Source organism: Oncorhynchus keta, chromosome 5 (assembly GCF_023373465.1).
Source record: "Oncorhynchus keta strain PuntledgeMale-10-30-2019 chromosome 5, Oket_V2, whole genome shotgun sequence".
In the NCBI taxonomy this organism is placed as follows: domain Eukaryota; kingdom Metazoa; phylum Chordata; class Actinopteri; order Salmoniformes; family Salmonidae; genus Oncorhynchus; species Oncorhynchus keta.
The window spans coordinates 38,386,063-38,402,028 of NC_068425.1; positions in this window are offsets into that span (position 1 = coordinate 38,386,063).

The window sequence follows — 15,966 nt, forward strand, 5'->3', positions numbered from 1 at the left end:
ATCTGTTTGAGACAAGGAAACTAGAGTTGTTTGAGACAGGGAAACTAGAGTTGTTTGAGACAGGGGAAACTAGAGTTGTTTGAGACTTTTAATCTCTGATTTCTTTGGACATGTGTGTGTTGTGTGTGTGTGTGTGTGTGTGTGTGTGTGTGTGTGTGTGTGTGTGTGTGTGTGTGTGTGTGTGTGTGTGTGTGTGTGTGTGTGTGTGTGTGTGTGTGTGTGTGTGTGTGTGTGTGTGTGTGTGTATGTGTGTGTGTCCTCTATATTAACACAGTATTTGTATTGGTCTTGCTACATTGTTGCAGCATGTATCCAGGGCACACTGACTAGACCCTAGCTGTTGTAATGTAATCATGATGCGTGTTGGGACACGCTGTCTGGGAGTCAACCCCACAACAATGACACCTGCCTCCACAGCCACACTGACACCTGTATAGCTTTAACAACTATTATGAATGTGTGAAACCGAGGTTAGAAAGAGTGAGAGACTGACATGTACAGTTGAAGTCAGAAGTTTACATACACTTAGGTTGGAGTCATTAAAACTAGTTTTTCAACCACTCCACAAGTTTCTTGTTAATAAACTATAGTTTTGACAAGTCGGTTAGGACATCTGCTTTGTGCATGACACAGTCATTTTTCCAACAATTGTTTACAGACAGATTATTTCACTTATAATTCACTGTATCACAATTCCAGTGAGTTAGAAGTTTACATACACTAAGTTAACTGTGCCTTTAAACAGCTTGGAAAATTCCAGAAATTATGTCATGACATTAGAAGCTTCTGATAGGCTAATTGACATCATTTGAGTCAATTGGAGGTGTACCTATGGATGTATTTCAAGGCCTACTTTCAAAATCAGTGCCTCTTTGCTTGACATCATGGGAAAATCTAAAGAAATCAGCCAAGACCTCCACAAGTCTGGTTCATCCTTGGGAGGAATTTCCAAATGCCTGAAGGTACCACGTTCATCTGTATAAACAATAGTACGCAAGTATAAACACCATGTGACCACGCAGCCGTCATACCGCTCAGGAAGGAGATGCGTTCTGTCTCCTAGAGATGAATGTACTTTGGTGCGAAAAGTGAAAATCAATCCCAGAACATCAAGGACCTTGTGAAGATGGTGGAGGAAACAGGTACAAAAGTATCTATATCCACAGTAAAACAAGTCTTATATCGACATAACCTGAAAGGCTGCTCAGCAAGGAAGAAGCCACTGCTCCAAAGCCGCCATAAAAAAGCCAGACTACAGTTTGCAACTGCACATGGGGACAAAGATTGTACTTTTTGGAGAAATGTCCTCTGGTCTGATGAAACAAAAATAGAACTGTTTGGCCATAATGACCATTGTTATGTTTGGAGGAAAAAGGGAGTCGCTTGCAAGCCGAAGAACACCATCCCAACTGTGAAGCACGGGGATGGCAGCATCATGTTGTGGGGGTGCTGTGCTGCAGGAGGGACTGGTGCACTTCACAAAATAGATGGCCTCATGAGGAACGAAAATGATGTGGATATATTGAAGAAACTTCTCAAGACATCAGTTTGGAAGTTTAAGCTTGGTTGGAAATGGGTCTTCCAAATGGACAATGACCCCAAGCATACTTTCAAAGTTGTGGCAAAATAGCTTAAGGACAACAAAGTCAAGGTATTGGAGTGGCCATCACAAAGCCCTGACTTCAATCCTATAGAAAATTTGTGGGCAGAACTGAAAAATTGTGTGCGAGCAGAGAGGCCTACAAACCTGACTCCGTTGCACCAGCTCTGTCAGGAGTAATGGGCCAAAATTCACCCAACTTATTATTGGAAGCTTGTTTAAGAATATCTGAAATACTTGAACCAAGTTAAACAATATAAAGGCAATGCTACCAAATACTATTTGAGTGTATGTAAACTTCTGACCCACTGGGAATGTGATGAAAGAAATAAAAGCTGAAATAAATAATTCTCTCAACCATTATTCTGACATTTCACATTCTTAAAATGATCCTAAATGACATAAGACAGGGAATTTTGACTAGGATTAAATGTCAGGAATTGTGAAAAACTGAGTTTAAATGTATTTGGCTAAGGTGTATGTAAACGTCCGATTTCAACTATATATATCAACGACTCGTCGAGGGCACTAGAACAGTCTGCAGCACCCGGCCTCACCCTATTAGAATCTGAAGTCAAATGTCTGCTGATGATCTGGTGCTTCTGTCCCCAACCAAGGAGGGCCTACAGCAGCACCTAGATCTGTCCCCAACCAAGGATGGCCTACAGCAGCACCTAGATCTGTCCCCAACCAAGGATGGCCTACAGCAGCACCTAGATCTGTCCCCAACCAAGGAGGGCCAACAGCAGCACCTAGATCTCCTGCACAGATTCTGTCAGACCTGGGCCCTGACAGTAAATCTCAGTAAGACAAAAATAATGGTGTTCCAAAAAAGGTCCAGTCACCAGGACGACAAATACAAATTACATCTAGACAAAGTTGGTCTAGAACACATGAAAAACTATACAAACCTCGGCCTAAACATCAGCATCACAGGTAACTTCCACAAAGCTGTGAACGAGCTGAGAGACAAGGCATCCCACTTCCGGCGCCGACAGAGATGGCCGCCTCGCTTCGCGTTCCTAGGAAACTATGCAGTTTTTTTTTTTTTACGTGTTATTTCTTACATTAGTACCCCAGGTCATCTTAGGTTTCATTACATACAGTCGAGAAGAACTACTGAATATAAGATCAGCGTCAATTCACCATCAGTACGACCAAGAATATGTTTTCCGCGACGCGGATCCTGTGTTCTGCCTTACAAACAGGACAACGGAATGGATCGCATGCAGCGACCCAAGAAAACGACTCCGAAAAAGAGGGAAACGAGGCGGTCTTCTGGTCAGACTCAGGACACGGGCACATCGCGCACCACTCCCCAGCATTCTTCTTGCCAATGTCCAGTCTCTTGACAACAAGGTTGACGAAATCCGAGCAAGGGTGGCATTCCAGAGGGACATCAGAGACTGCAACGTTCTCTGCTTCACGGAAACATGGCTCACTGGGAAGACGCTATCCGATGCGGTGCAGCCAACGGGTTTCTCCACGCATCGCGCCGACAGAAACAAACATCTTTCTGGTAAGAAGAGTGGCGGGGCGTATGCCTCATGACTAACGAGACATGGTGTGATGAAGGAAACATACAGGAACTCAAATCCTTCTGTTCACCTGATTTAGAATTCCTCACAATCAAATGTAGACCGCATTATCTTCCAAGAGAATTCTCTTCGATTATAATCACAGCTGTATATATCCCCCAAGCAGACACATCGATGGCTCTGAACGAACTTTATTTAACTCTTTGCAAACTGGAAACCATTTATCCGGAGGCTGCATTCATTGTAGCTGGGGATTTTAACAAAGCTAATCTGAAAACAAGACTCCCTAAATTTTATCAGCATATCGATTGCGCAACCAGGGGTGGTAAAACCTTGGATCATTGTTACTCTAACTTCCGCGACGCATATAAGGCCCTGCCCCGCCCCCCTTTCGGAAAAGCTGACCACGACTCCATTTTGCTGATCCCTGCCTACAGGCAGAAACTCAAACAAGAGGCTCCCACGCTGAGGTCTGTCCAACGCTGGTCAGACCAAGCTGACTCCACACTCCAAGACTGCTTCCATCACGTGGACTGGGACATGTTTCGTATTGCGTCAGATAAAAATATTGACGAATACGCTGATTCGGTGTGCGAGTTCATTAGAATGTGCGTCGAAGATGTCGTTCCCATAGCAACGATAAAAACATTCCCAAACCAGAAACCGTGGATTCATGGCAGCATTCGCGTGAAACTGAAAGCGCGAACCACTGCTTTTAATCAGGGCAAGGTGTCTGGCAACATGACCGAATACAAACAGTGCAGCTATTCCCTCCGCAAGGCTATTAAACAAGCTAAGCGTCAGTACAGAGACAAAGTGGAATCTCAATTCAATGGCTCAGACACAAGAGGCATGTGGCAGGGTCTACAGTCAATCACGGACTACAAGAAGAAATCCAGCCCAGTCACGGACCAGGATGTCTTGCTCCCAGGCAGACTAAATAACTTTTTTGCCTGCTTTGAGGACAATACAGTGCCACTGACACAGCCTGCAACGAAAACATGCGGTCTCTCCTTCACTGCAGCCGAGGTGAGTAAGACATTTAAACGTGTTAACCCTCGCAAGTCTGCAGGCCCAGACGGCATCCCCAGCCGCTCCCTCAGAGCATGCGCAGACCAGCTGGCCGGTGTGTTTACGGACATATTCAATCAATCCCTATACCAGTCTGCTGTTCCCACATGCTTCAAGAGGGCCACCATTGTTCGTTCCTGTTCCCAAGAAAGCTAAGGTAACTGAGCTAAACGACTACCGCCCCGTAGCACTCACTTCCGTCATCATGAAGTGCTTTGAGAGACTAGTCAAGGACCATATCACCTCCACCCTACCTGACACCCTAGACCCACTCCAATTTGCTTACCGCCCAAATAGGTCCACAGACGATGCAATCTCAACCACACTGCACACTGCCCTAACCCACCTGGACAAGAGGAATACCTATGTGAGAATGCTGTTCATCGACTACAGCTCGGCATTCAACACCATAGTACCCTCCAAGCTCGTCATCAAGCTCGAGACCCTGGGTCTCGACCCCGCCCTGTGCAACTGGGTACTGGACTTCCTGACTGGCCGCCCCCAGGTGGTGAGGGTAGGCAACAACATCTCCTCCCCGCTGATCCTCAACACGGGGCCCCACAAGGGTGCGTTCTGAGCCCTCTCCTGTACTCCCTGTTCACCCACGACTGCGTGGCCACGCACGCCTCCAACTCAATCATCAAGTTTGTGGACGACACAACAGTGGTAGGCTTGATTACCAACAACGACGAGACGGCCTACAGGGAGGAGGTGAGGGCCCTCGGAGTGTGGTGTCAGGAAAATAACCTCACACTCAACGTCAACAAAACTAAGGAGATGATTGTGGACTTCAGGAAACAGCAGAGGGAACACCCCCTATCCACATCGATGGAACAGTAGTGGAGAGGGTAGCAAGTTTTAAGTTCCTCGGCATACACATCACAGACAAACTGAATTGGTCCACTCACACTGACAGCGTCGTGAAGAAGGCGCAGCAGCGCCTCTTCAACCTCAGGAGGCTGAAGAAATTCGGCTTGTCACCAAAAGCACTCACAAACTTCTACAGATGCACAATCGAGAGCATCCTGGCGGGCTGTATCACCGCCTGGTACGGCAACTGCTCCGCCCTCAACCGTAAGGCTCTCCAGAGCGTAGTGAGGTCTGCACAACGCATCGCCGGGGGCAAACTACCTGCCCTCCAGGACACCTACACCACCCGATGTTACAGGAAGGCCATAAAGATCATCAAGGACATCAACCACCCGAACCACTGCCTGTTCACCCCGCTATCATCCAGAAGGCGAGGTCAGTACAGGTGCATCAAAGCTGGGACCGAGAGACTGAAAAACAGCTTCTATCTCAAGGCCATCAGACTGTTAAACAGCCACCATAACAGTGAGTGAGTGGCTGCTGCCAACACACTGTCATTGACACTGACCCAACTCCAGCCACTTTAATAATGGGAATTGATGGGAAATGATGTAAATATATCACTAGCCACTTTAAACAATGCTACCTTATATAATGTTACTTACCCTACATTATTCATCTCATATGCATACGTATATACTGTACTCTATATCATCGACTGCATCCTTATGTAATACATGTATCACTAGCCACTTTAACTATGCCACTTTGTTTACTTTGTCTACATACTCATCTCATATGTATATACTGTACTCGATACCATCTACTGTATGCTGCTCTGTACCATCACTCATTCATATATCCTTATGTACATATTCTTTATCCCCTTACACTGTGTATAAGACAGTAGTTTTGGAATTGTTAGTTAGATTACTTGTTGGTTATTACTGCATTGTCGGAACTAGAAGCACAAGCATTTCGCTGCACTCGCATTAACATCTGCTAACCATGTGTATGTGACAAATAACATTTGATTTGATTTAGAAGGGTCTTCTACACCATCAAAAGGAACATAAAATTTGACATACCAATTATGATCTTGTTAAAAACACTTGAATCAGTTATAGAACCTATTATCCTTTAAGGTTGTGAAGTCTGGGGTCCGCCCACCAACCAAGAATTCACAAAATGGGACAGACTAAATTGAGACTCTGCATATTGAATTCTGCAAAAACGTCCCCTGTGTACAACACCAAATAATGCATGCAGAGCAGAATTAGGCCGATACCCACTAATGAACAAAATCCAGAAAAGAGCTGTTCATTTCTACAACCACCTAATAGGAAGCGATTCCCAAAACTTCCTTAACAAAGCCATCACCTACAGAGAGTTGAACCTGGAGAAGAGTCCTGTAAGCACGCTGGTCCTGGGGCTCTGTTCACAAACACACCCTACAGAGTCCCAGGACAGCAGCACAATTAGACCCAACCAAATCATGAGAAAACAAAAAGATAAATACTTGACACATCGAAAAGAATGAACAAAAAAACTGAGCAAACTAGAATGTTATTTGGCCCTAAACAGAGATTTCACTGTGGCAGAATACCTGACCACTGTGACTGACCCAAACTTAAGGAAAGCTATGTACAGAGTCAGGGAGCAGAGCCCTGCAATTGAGAGAGGCTGCCGTAGGCAGAACTGGCTCTCAAGAGAAGACAGGCTATGTGCTCACTGCCCACAAAATGAGGTGGAAACTGAGTTGCACTTCCTAACCTCCTGCCAAGTGTATGACCATATTAGAGACACATATTTCTCTCAGATTACACAGACCCACAAAAAAATAAAAAACAAACCCAATTTTGATAAAAATCACATATTTATTGGGTGAAATACCACAGTGTGCCATCACAGCAGCAATATTTGTGAGCTGTTGACACAAGAAACCAGTGAAGAACAAACACCATTGTAAATACAACCTATATTTATGTTTATTTATTTTCCCTTTTGTACTTTAACTATTTGCACATCGTTACAACACTGTATATAGACATATGACATTCACAATGTCTTCATTCCTTTGGAGCTTTTGCGAGTGTAATGTTTACTGTTAATTTTTATTGTTTGGCACTTTTGTTTGTTATCTATTGTCACGACTTCTACCGAAGGTAACTCCTCTCCCTGTTCGGGCTTCGCTCGGCGTCGCCGGTTTACTAGCCGCTACCGATCCCTTTTCCCTGCTCTCCTGCGCTTGACTCCTACACCTCTCACCGAGACGCACCTTATCACATCTATTTCACTTGCTTTGGCAATGTAAACATATGTTACCCATGTCAATAAAGCCCTTTGAATTGAATTGAATTGAGAGAGAGCTAAATCCCCTACAACCCATCGTCTGTCCAATCCACCATACATTTTACAACTGTGGGCAATTTTTTCCCTGTGACTTCCTCTCTAAATCTTTTATAATGCCTAATTGCTGCACAACCTAAACCTATAATGCCGAATTAAAACGTTTAAAGTTGTTGTTGTTGTTGTTTTGTAGTGGGACAGTAGTTAGTTGTTTTATAGTGGGACAGTAGTTAGTTGTTTTAAAGTGGGACCGTAGTTAGTTGTTTTAAAGTGGGACCGTAGTTAGTTGTTTTATAGTGGGACAGTAGTTAGTTGTTTTATAGTGGGACAGTAGTTAGTTGTTTTATAGTGGGACAGTAGTTAGTTGTTTTATAGTGGGACAGTAGTTAGTTGTTTTAAAGTGGGACAGTAGTTAGTTGTTTTATAGTGGGACAGTAGTTAGTTGTTTTAAAGTGGGACAGTAGTTAGTTGTTTTATAGTGGGACAGTAGTTAGTTGTTTTATAGTGGGACAGTAGTTAGTTGTTTTAAAGTGGGACAGTAGTTAGTTGTTTTATAGTGGGACAGTAGTTAGTTGTTTTATAGTGGGACAGTTGTTTTATAGTGACAGTAGTTAGTTGTTTTATAGTGGGACAGTTGTTAGTTGTTTTAAGTGGGACAGTAGTTAGTTGTTTTAAAGTGGGACAGTAGTTAGTTGTTTTATAGTGGGACAGTGTTTTGTTTTAAAGTGGGACAGTAGTTAGTTGTTTTAAAGTGGGACAGTAGTTAGTTGTTTTAAAGTGGGACAGTAGTTAGTTGTTTTAAAGTGGGACAGTAGTTAGTTGTTTTAAAGTGGGACAGTAGTTAGTTGTTTTAAAACAGTTGTTTTAAAGGAGACAGTAGTTAGTTGTTTTAAAGTGGGACAGTAGTTAGTTGTTTTATAAAGTGGGACAGTTGTTTTTTAAAGTGAGACAGTAGTTAGTTGTTTTAAAGTGGGACAGTAGTTAGTTGTTTATAGTGGGACAGTAGTTAGTTGTTTTAAAGTGGGACAGTAGTTAGTTGTTTTATAGTGGGACAGTAGTTAGTTGTTTTAAAGTGGGACAGTAGTTAGTTGTTTTAAAGTGGGACAGTAGTTAGTTGTTTTATAGTGGGACAGTAGTTAGTTGTTTTATAGTGGGACAGTAGTTAGTTGTTTTAAAGTGGGACAGTAGTTAGTTGTTTTATAGTGGGACAGTAGTTAGTTGTTTTATAGCGGGACAGTAGTTAGTTGTTTTATAGTGGGACAGTAGTTAGTTGTTTTAAAGTGGGACAGTAGTTAGTTGTTTTAAAGTGGGACAGTAGTTAGTTGTTTTAAAGTGGGTAGTTAGTTGTTTTAAAGTGAGACAGTAGTTAGTTGTTTTAAAGTGGGACAGTAGTTAGTTGTTTAAAGTGGGACAGTAGTTAGTTGTTTTATAGTGGGACAGTAGTTAGTTGTTTTATAGTGGGACAGTAGTTAGTTGTTTTATAGTGGGACAGTAGTTAGTTGTTTTAAAGTGGGACAGTAGTTAGTTGTTTTATAGTGGGACAGTAGTTAGTTGTTTTAAAGTGGGACGGTAGTTAGTTGTTTTAAAGTGGGACAGTAGTTAGTTGTTTTAAAGTGGGACAGTAGTTAGTTGTTTTAAAGTGGGACAGTAGGTTTAAAGTGGGGCAGTAGTTAGTTGTTTTAAAGTGGGACAGTAGTTAGTTGGTTTAAAAAAAAGTTAGGACAGTTGGTTTAAAGTGGGACAGTAGTTAGTTGGTTTAAAGTGGGACAGTTGGTTTAAAGTGGGGCAGTAGTTAGTTGTTTTAAAGTGGGACAGTAGTTAGTTGTTTTAAAGTGGGACAGTAGTTAGTTGTTTTAAAAAATTGTTTAGTTGTTTTAAAGTAGTGGGACAGTAGTTAGTTGTTTTAAAGTGGGACAGTAGTTAGTTGTTTTAAAGTGGGACAGTAGTTAGTTGTTTTATAGTGGGACAGTAGTTAGTTGTTTTATAGTGGGACAGTAGTTAGTTGTTTTAAAGTGGGACAGTAGTTAGTTGTTTTATAGTGGGACAGTAGTTAGTTGTTTTAAAGTGAGACAGTAGTTAGTTGTTTTATAGTGGGACAGTAGTTAGTTGTTTTATAGTGGGACAGTAGTTAGTTGTTTTAAAGTGGGACAGTAGTTAGTTGTTTTAAAGTGGGACAGTTGTTTTAAAGTGAGACAGTAGTTAGTTGTTTTAAAGTGGGACAGTAGTTAGTTGGTTTAAAGTGGGACAGTAGTTAGTTGTTTTATAGTGGGACAGTAGTTAGTTGTTTTATAGTGGGACAGTAGTTAGTTGTTTTATAGTGGGACAGTAGTTAGTTGTTTTAAAGTGGGACAGTAGTTAGTTGTTTTATAGTGGGACAGTAGTTAGTTGTTTTAAAGTGGGACGGTAGTTAGTTGTTTTAAAGTGGGACAGTAGTTAGTTGTTTTAAAGTGGGACAGTAGTTAGTTGTTTTAAAGTGGGACAGTAGGTTTAAAGTGGGGCAGTAGTTAGTTGTTTTAAAGTGGGACAGTAGTTAGTTGGTTTAAAGTGGGACAGTTGGTTTAAAGTGGGGCAGTAGTTAGTTGGTTTAAAGTGGGACAGTTGGTTTAAAGTGGGGCAGTAGTTAGTTGTTTTAAAGTGGGACAGTAGTTAGTTGGTTTAAAGTGGGACAGTAGGTTTAAAGACAGTAGTTAGTTGTTTTAAAGTGGGACAGTAGTTAGTTGTTTTAAAGTGGGACAGTAGGTTTAAAGTGGGGCAGTAGTTAGTTGTTTTAAAGTGGGACAGTAGTTAGTTGGTTTAAAGTGGGACAGTTGGTTTAAAGTGACAGTAGTTAGTTGTTTTAAAGTGGGACAGTAGTTAGTTGTTTTAAAGTGGGACAGTAGGTTTAAAGTTAGTTAGTTGTTTTAAAGTGGGACAGTAGTTAGTTGGTTTAAAGTGGGACAGTTGGTTTAAAGTGGGGCAGTAGTTAGTTGGTTTTAAAGTGGGACAGTAGTTAGTTGTTTTATAGTGGGACAGTAGTTAGTTGTTTTAAAGTGGGACGGTAGTTAGTTGTTTTAAAGTGGGACAGTAGTTAGTTGTTTTAAAGTGGGACAGTAGTTAGTTGTTTTAAAGTGGGACAGTAGGTTTAAAGTGGGGCAGTAGTTAGTTGTTTTAAAGTGGGACAGTAGTTAGTTGGTTTAAAGTGGGACAGTTGGTTTAAAGTGGGGCAGTAGTTAGTTGGTTTAAAGTGGGACAGTTGGTTTAAAGTGGGGCAGTAGTTAGTTGTTTTAAAGTGGGACAGTAGTTAGTTGTTTTAAAGTGGGACAGTAGTTAGTTGTTTTATAGTGGGACAGTAGTTAGTTGTTTTAAAGTGGGACAGTAGTTAGTTGTTTTAAAGTGGGACAGTAGTTAGTTGTTTTAAGTGGGACAGTAGTTAGTTGTTTTATAGTGGGACAGTAGTTAGTTGTTTTAAAGTGGGACAGTAGTTAGTTGTTTTATAGTGGGACAGTAGTTAGTTGGTTTACAGTAGTTAGTTGTTTTATAGTGGGACAGTAGTTAGTTGTTTTATAGTGGGACAGTAGTTAGTTGTTTTAAAGTGGGACAGTAGTTAGTTGTTTTATAGTGGGACAGTTGTTTTATAGTGGGACAGTAGTTAGTTGTTTTATAGTGGGACAGTAGTTAGTTGTTTTAAAGTGGGACAGTAGTTAGTTGTTTTATAGTGGGACAGTAGTTAGTTGTTTTATAGTGGGACAGTAGTTAGTTGTTTTATAGTGGGACAGTAGTTAGTTGTTTTAAAGTGGGACAGTAGTTAGTTGTTTTATAGTGGGACAGTAGTTAGTTGTTTTAAAGTGGGACAGTAGTTAGTTGTTTTAAAGTGGGACAGTAGTTAGTTGTTTTAAAGTGGGACAGTAGTTAGTTGTTTTAAAGTGGGACAGTAGGTTTAAAGTGGGGCAGTAGTTAGTTGTTTTAAAGTGGGACAGTAGTTAGTTGGTTTAAAGTGGGACAGTTGGTTTAAAGTGGGGCAGTAGTTAGTTGGTTTAAAGTGGGACAGTTGGTTTAAAGTGGGGCAGTAGTTAGTTGTTTTAAAGTGGGACAGTAGTTAGTTGGTTTAAAGTGGGACAGTAGGTTTAAAGTGGGGCAGTAGTTAGTTGTTTTAAAGTGGGACAGTAGTTAGTTGTTTTAAAGTGGGACAGTAGGTTTAAAGTGGGGCAGTAGTTAGTTGTTTTAAAGTGGGACAGTAGTTAGTTGGTTTAAAGTGGGACAGTTGGTTTAAAGTGGGGCAGTAGTTAGTTGTTTTAAAGTGGGACAGTAGGTTTAAAGTGGGCAGTAGTTACTTGTTTTAAAGTGGGACAGTAGTTAGTTGTTTTAAAGTGGGACAGTTGGTTTAAAGTGGGGCAGTAGTTAGTTGTTTTAAAGTGGGACAGTAGGTTTAAAGTGGGGCAGTAGTTAGTTGTTTTAAAGTGGGACAGTAGGTTTAAAGTGGGGCAGTAGTTAGTTGGTTTAAAGTGGGACAGTAGGTTTAAAGTGGGGCAGTAGATAGTTGGTTTAAAGTGGGACAGTAGGTTTAAAGTGGGGCAGTAGTTAGTTGGTTTAAAGTGGGACAGTTGGTTTAAAGTGGGACAGTAGTTAGTTGTTTTAAATTGGGGCAGTAGTTAGTTGGTTTAAAGTGGGACAGTTGGTTTAAAGTGGGACAGTAGTTAGTTGTTTTAAAGTGGGACAGTAGTTAGTTGTTTTAAAATGGGACAGTTGGTTTTAAAGTGGGGCAGTAGTTAGTTGTTTAAAGTGGGACAGTAGTTAGTTGGTTTAAAGTGGGACAGTTGGTTTAAAGTGGGGCAGTAGTTAGTTGTTTTAAAGTGGGACAGTAGGTTTAAAGTGGGGCAGTAGTTAGTTGTTTTAAAGTGGGACAGTAGGTTTAAAGTGTTGTTAGTTGGTTTAAAGTTTGACAGTAGGTTTAAAGTTGGACAGTTTTAAAGTGGGACAGTAGGTTTAAAGTTGGTTTAAAGTGGGGCAGTAGTTAGTTGGTTTAAAGTGGGACAGTAGGTTTAAAGTGGGGCAGTAGTTAGTTGGTTTAAAGTGGGACAGTAGGTTTAAAGTGGGACAGTAGTTAGTTGGTTTAAAGTGGGACAGTTGGTTTAAAGTGGGGCAGTAGTTAGTTGTTTTAAAGTGGGGCAGTAGTTAGTTGGTTTAAAGTGAGACAGTTGGTTTAAAGCGGGGCAGTAGTTAGTTGTTTTAAAGTGGGGCAGTAGTTAGTTGTTTTATAATGGGGCAGTAGTTAGTTGTTTTAAAGCGGGACAGTAGGTTTAAAGTGGGGCAGTAGTTAGTTGTTTTAAAGTGGGCAGTAGTTAGTTGTTTTATAGTGGGACAGTAGTTAGTTGTTTTAAAGTGGACAGTTGGTTTAAAGTGGGGCAGTAGTTAGTTGGTTTAAAGTGGGGCAGTAGTTAGTTGTTTTAAAGTGGGGCAGTAGTTAGTTGGTTTAAAGTGGGGCAGTAGTTAGTTGGTTTAAAGTGGGGCAGTAGTTAGTTGTTTTAAAGTGGGACAGTAGTTAGTTGTTTTATAGTGGGACAGTAGTTAGTTGTTTTAAAATGGGACAGTAGTTAGTTGTTTTAAAATTTTGTTTTAAAGTGAGACAGTAGTTAGTTGTTTTAAAGTGGGACAGTAGTTAGTTGGTTTAAAGTTAGTTAATAGTGGGACAGTAGTTAGTTGTTTTATAGTGGGACAGTAGTTAGTTGTTTTATAGTGGGACAGTAGTTAGTTGTTTTAAAGTGGGACAGTAGTTAGTTGTTTTATAGTGGGACAGTAGTTAGTTGTTTTAAAGTGGGACGGTAGTTAGTTGTTTTAAAGTGGGACAGTAGTTAGTTGTTTTAAAGTGGGACAGTAGTTAGTTGTTTTAAAGTGGGACAGTAGGTTTAAAGTGGGGCAGTAGTTAGTTGTTTTAAAGTGGGACAGTAGTTAGTTGGTTTAAAGTGGGACAGTTGGTTTAAAGTGACAGTAGTTAGTTGGTTTAAAGTGGGACAGTTGGTTTAAAGTGGGGCAGTAGTTAGTTGTTTTAAAGTGGGACAGTAGTTAGTTGTTTTAAAGTGGGACAGTAGGTTTAAAGTGGGGCAGTAGTTAGTTGTTTTAAAGTGGGACAGTAGTTAGTTGTTTTAAAGTGGGACAGTAGGTTTAAAGTGGGGCAGTAGTTAGTTGTTTTAAAGTGGGACAGTAGTTAGTTGGTTTAAGTGGGACAGTTGGTTTAAAGTGGGGCAGTAGTTAGTTGTTTTAAAGTGGGACAGTAGGTTTAAAGTGGGCAGTAGTTACTTGTTTTAAAGTGGGACAGTAGTTAGTTGTTTTAAAGTGGGACAGTTGGTTTAAAGTGGGGCAGTAGTTAGTTGTTTTAAAGTGGGACAGTAGGTTTAAAGTGGGGCAGTAGTTAGTTGTTTTAAAGTGGGACAGTAGGTTTAAAGTGGGGCAGTAGTTAGTTGGTTTAAAGTGGGACAGTAGGTTTAAAGTGGGGCAGTAGTTAGTTGGTTTAAAGTGGGACAGTAGGTTTAAAGTGGGGCAGTAGTTAGTTGGTTTAAAGTGGGACAGTTGGTTTAAAGTGGGACAGTAGTTAGTTGTTTTAAATTGGGGCAGTAGTTAGTTGGTTTAAAGTGGGACAGTAGTTAGTTGTTTTAAAGTGGGGCAGTAGTTAGTTGTTTTAAAATGGGACAGTTGGTTTAAAGTGGGGCAGTAGTTAGTTGATTTAAAGTGGGACAGTAGTTAGTTGGTTTAAAGTGGGACAGTTGGTTTAAAGTGGGGCAGTAGTTAGTTATTTTAAAGTGGGACAGTAGGTTTAAAGTGGGGCAGTAGTTAGTTGTTTTAAAGTGGGACAGTAGGTTTAAAGTGGGGCAGTAGTTAGTTGGTTTAAAGTTTGACAGTAGGTTTAAAGTGGGGCAGTAGTTAGTTGTTTTAAAGTGGGACAGTAGGTTTAAAGTGGGGCAGTAGTTAGTTGGTTTAAAGTGGGACAGTAGGTTTAAAGTGGGACAGTAGGTTTAAAGTGGGACAGTAGGTTTAAAGTGGGACAGTAGGTTTAAAGTGGGGCAGTAGTTAGTTGGTTTAAAGTGGGACAGTAGGTTTAAAGTGGGGCAGTAGTTAGTTGGTTTAAAGTGGGACAGTAGGTTTAAAGTGGGACAGTAGTTAGTTGGTTTAAAGTAACAGTTGGTTTAAAGACAGTAGTTAGTTGTTTTAAGTAGGGCAGTAGTTAGTTGGTTTAAAGTGAGACAGTTGGTTTAAAGCGGGGCAGTAGTTAGTTGTTTTAAAGTGGGACAGTAGTTAGTTGGTTTTAAAGTGGGACAGTAGGTTTAAAGTGGGGCAGTAGTTAGTTGTTTTAAAGTGGGACAGTAGTTAGTTGTTTTAAAAGTGGGACAGTAGGTTTAAAGTGGGGCAGTAGTTAGTTGTTTTAAAGTGGGACAGTAGTTAGTTGGTTTAAAGTGGGACAGTTGGTTTAAAGTGGGGCAGTAGTTAGTTGTTTTAAAAGTGGGACAGTAGGTTTAAAGTGGGCAGTAGTTACTTGTTTTAAAAGTGGGACAGTAGTTAGTTGTTTTAAAGTGGGACAGTTGGTTTAAAGGGGGCAGTAGTTAGTTGTTTTAAAGTGGGACAGTAGGTTTAAAGTGGGGCAGTAGTTAGTTGTTTTAAAGTGGGACAGTAGGTTTAAAGTGGGGCAGTAGTTAGTTGGTTTAAAGTGGGACAGTAGGTTTAAAGTGGGGCAGTAGATAGTTGGTTTAAAGTGGGACAGTAGGTTTAAAGTGGGGCAGTAGTTAGTTGGTTTAAAGTGGGACAGTTGGTTTAAAGTGGGACAGTAGTTAGTTGTTTTAAATGGGGCAGTAGTTAGTTGGTTTAAAGTGGGACAGTTGGTTTAAAGTGGGACAGTAGTTAGTTGTTTTAAAGTGGGGCAGTAGTTAGTTGTTTTAAAATGGGACAGTTGGTTTAAAGTGGGGCAGTTAGTTGGTTTTAAAGTGGGACAGTAGTTAGTTGGTTTAAAGTGGGACAGTTGGTTTAAAGTGGGGCAGTAGTTAGTTGTTTTAAAGTGGGACAGTAGGTTTAAAGTGGGGCAGTAGTTAGTTGTTTTAAAGTGGGACAGTAGGTTTAAAGTTGTTAGTTGGTTTAAAGTTTGACAGTAGGTTTAAAGTGGGGCAGTAGTTAGTTGTTTTAAAGTGGGACAGTAGGTTTAAAGTGGGGCAGTAGTTAGTTGGTTTAAAGTGGGACAGTAGGTTTAAAGTGGGACAGTAGGTTTAAAGTGGGACAGTAGGTTTAAAGTGGGACAGTAGGTTTAAAGTGGGGCAGTAGTTAGTTGGTTTAAAGTGGGACAGTAGGTTTAAAGTGGGGCAGTAGTTAGTTGGTTTAAAGTGGGACAGTAGGTTTAAAGTGGGACAGTAGTTAGTTGGTTTAAAGTGGGACAGTTGGTTTAAAGTGGGGCAGTAGTTAGTTGTTTTAAAGTGGGGCAGTAGTTAGTTGGTTTAAAGTGAGACAGTTGGTTTAAAGCGGGGCAGTAGTTAGTTGTTTTAAAGTGGGGCAGTAGTTAGTTGTTTTATAATGGGGCAGTAGTTAGTTGTTTTAAAGCGGGACAGTAGGTTTAAAGTGGGGCAGTAGTTAGTTGTTTTAAAG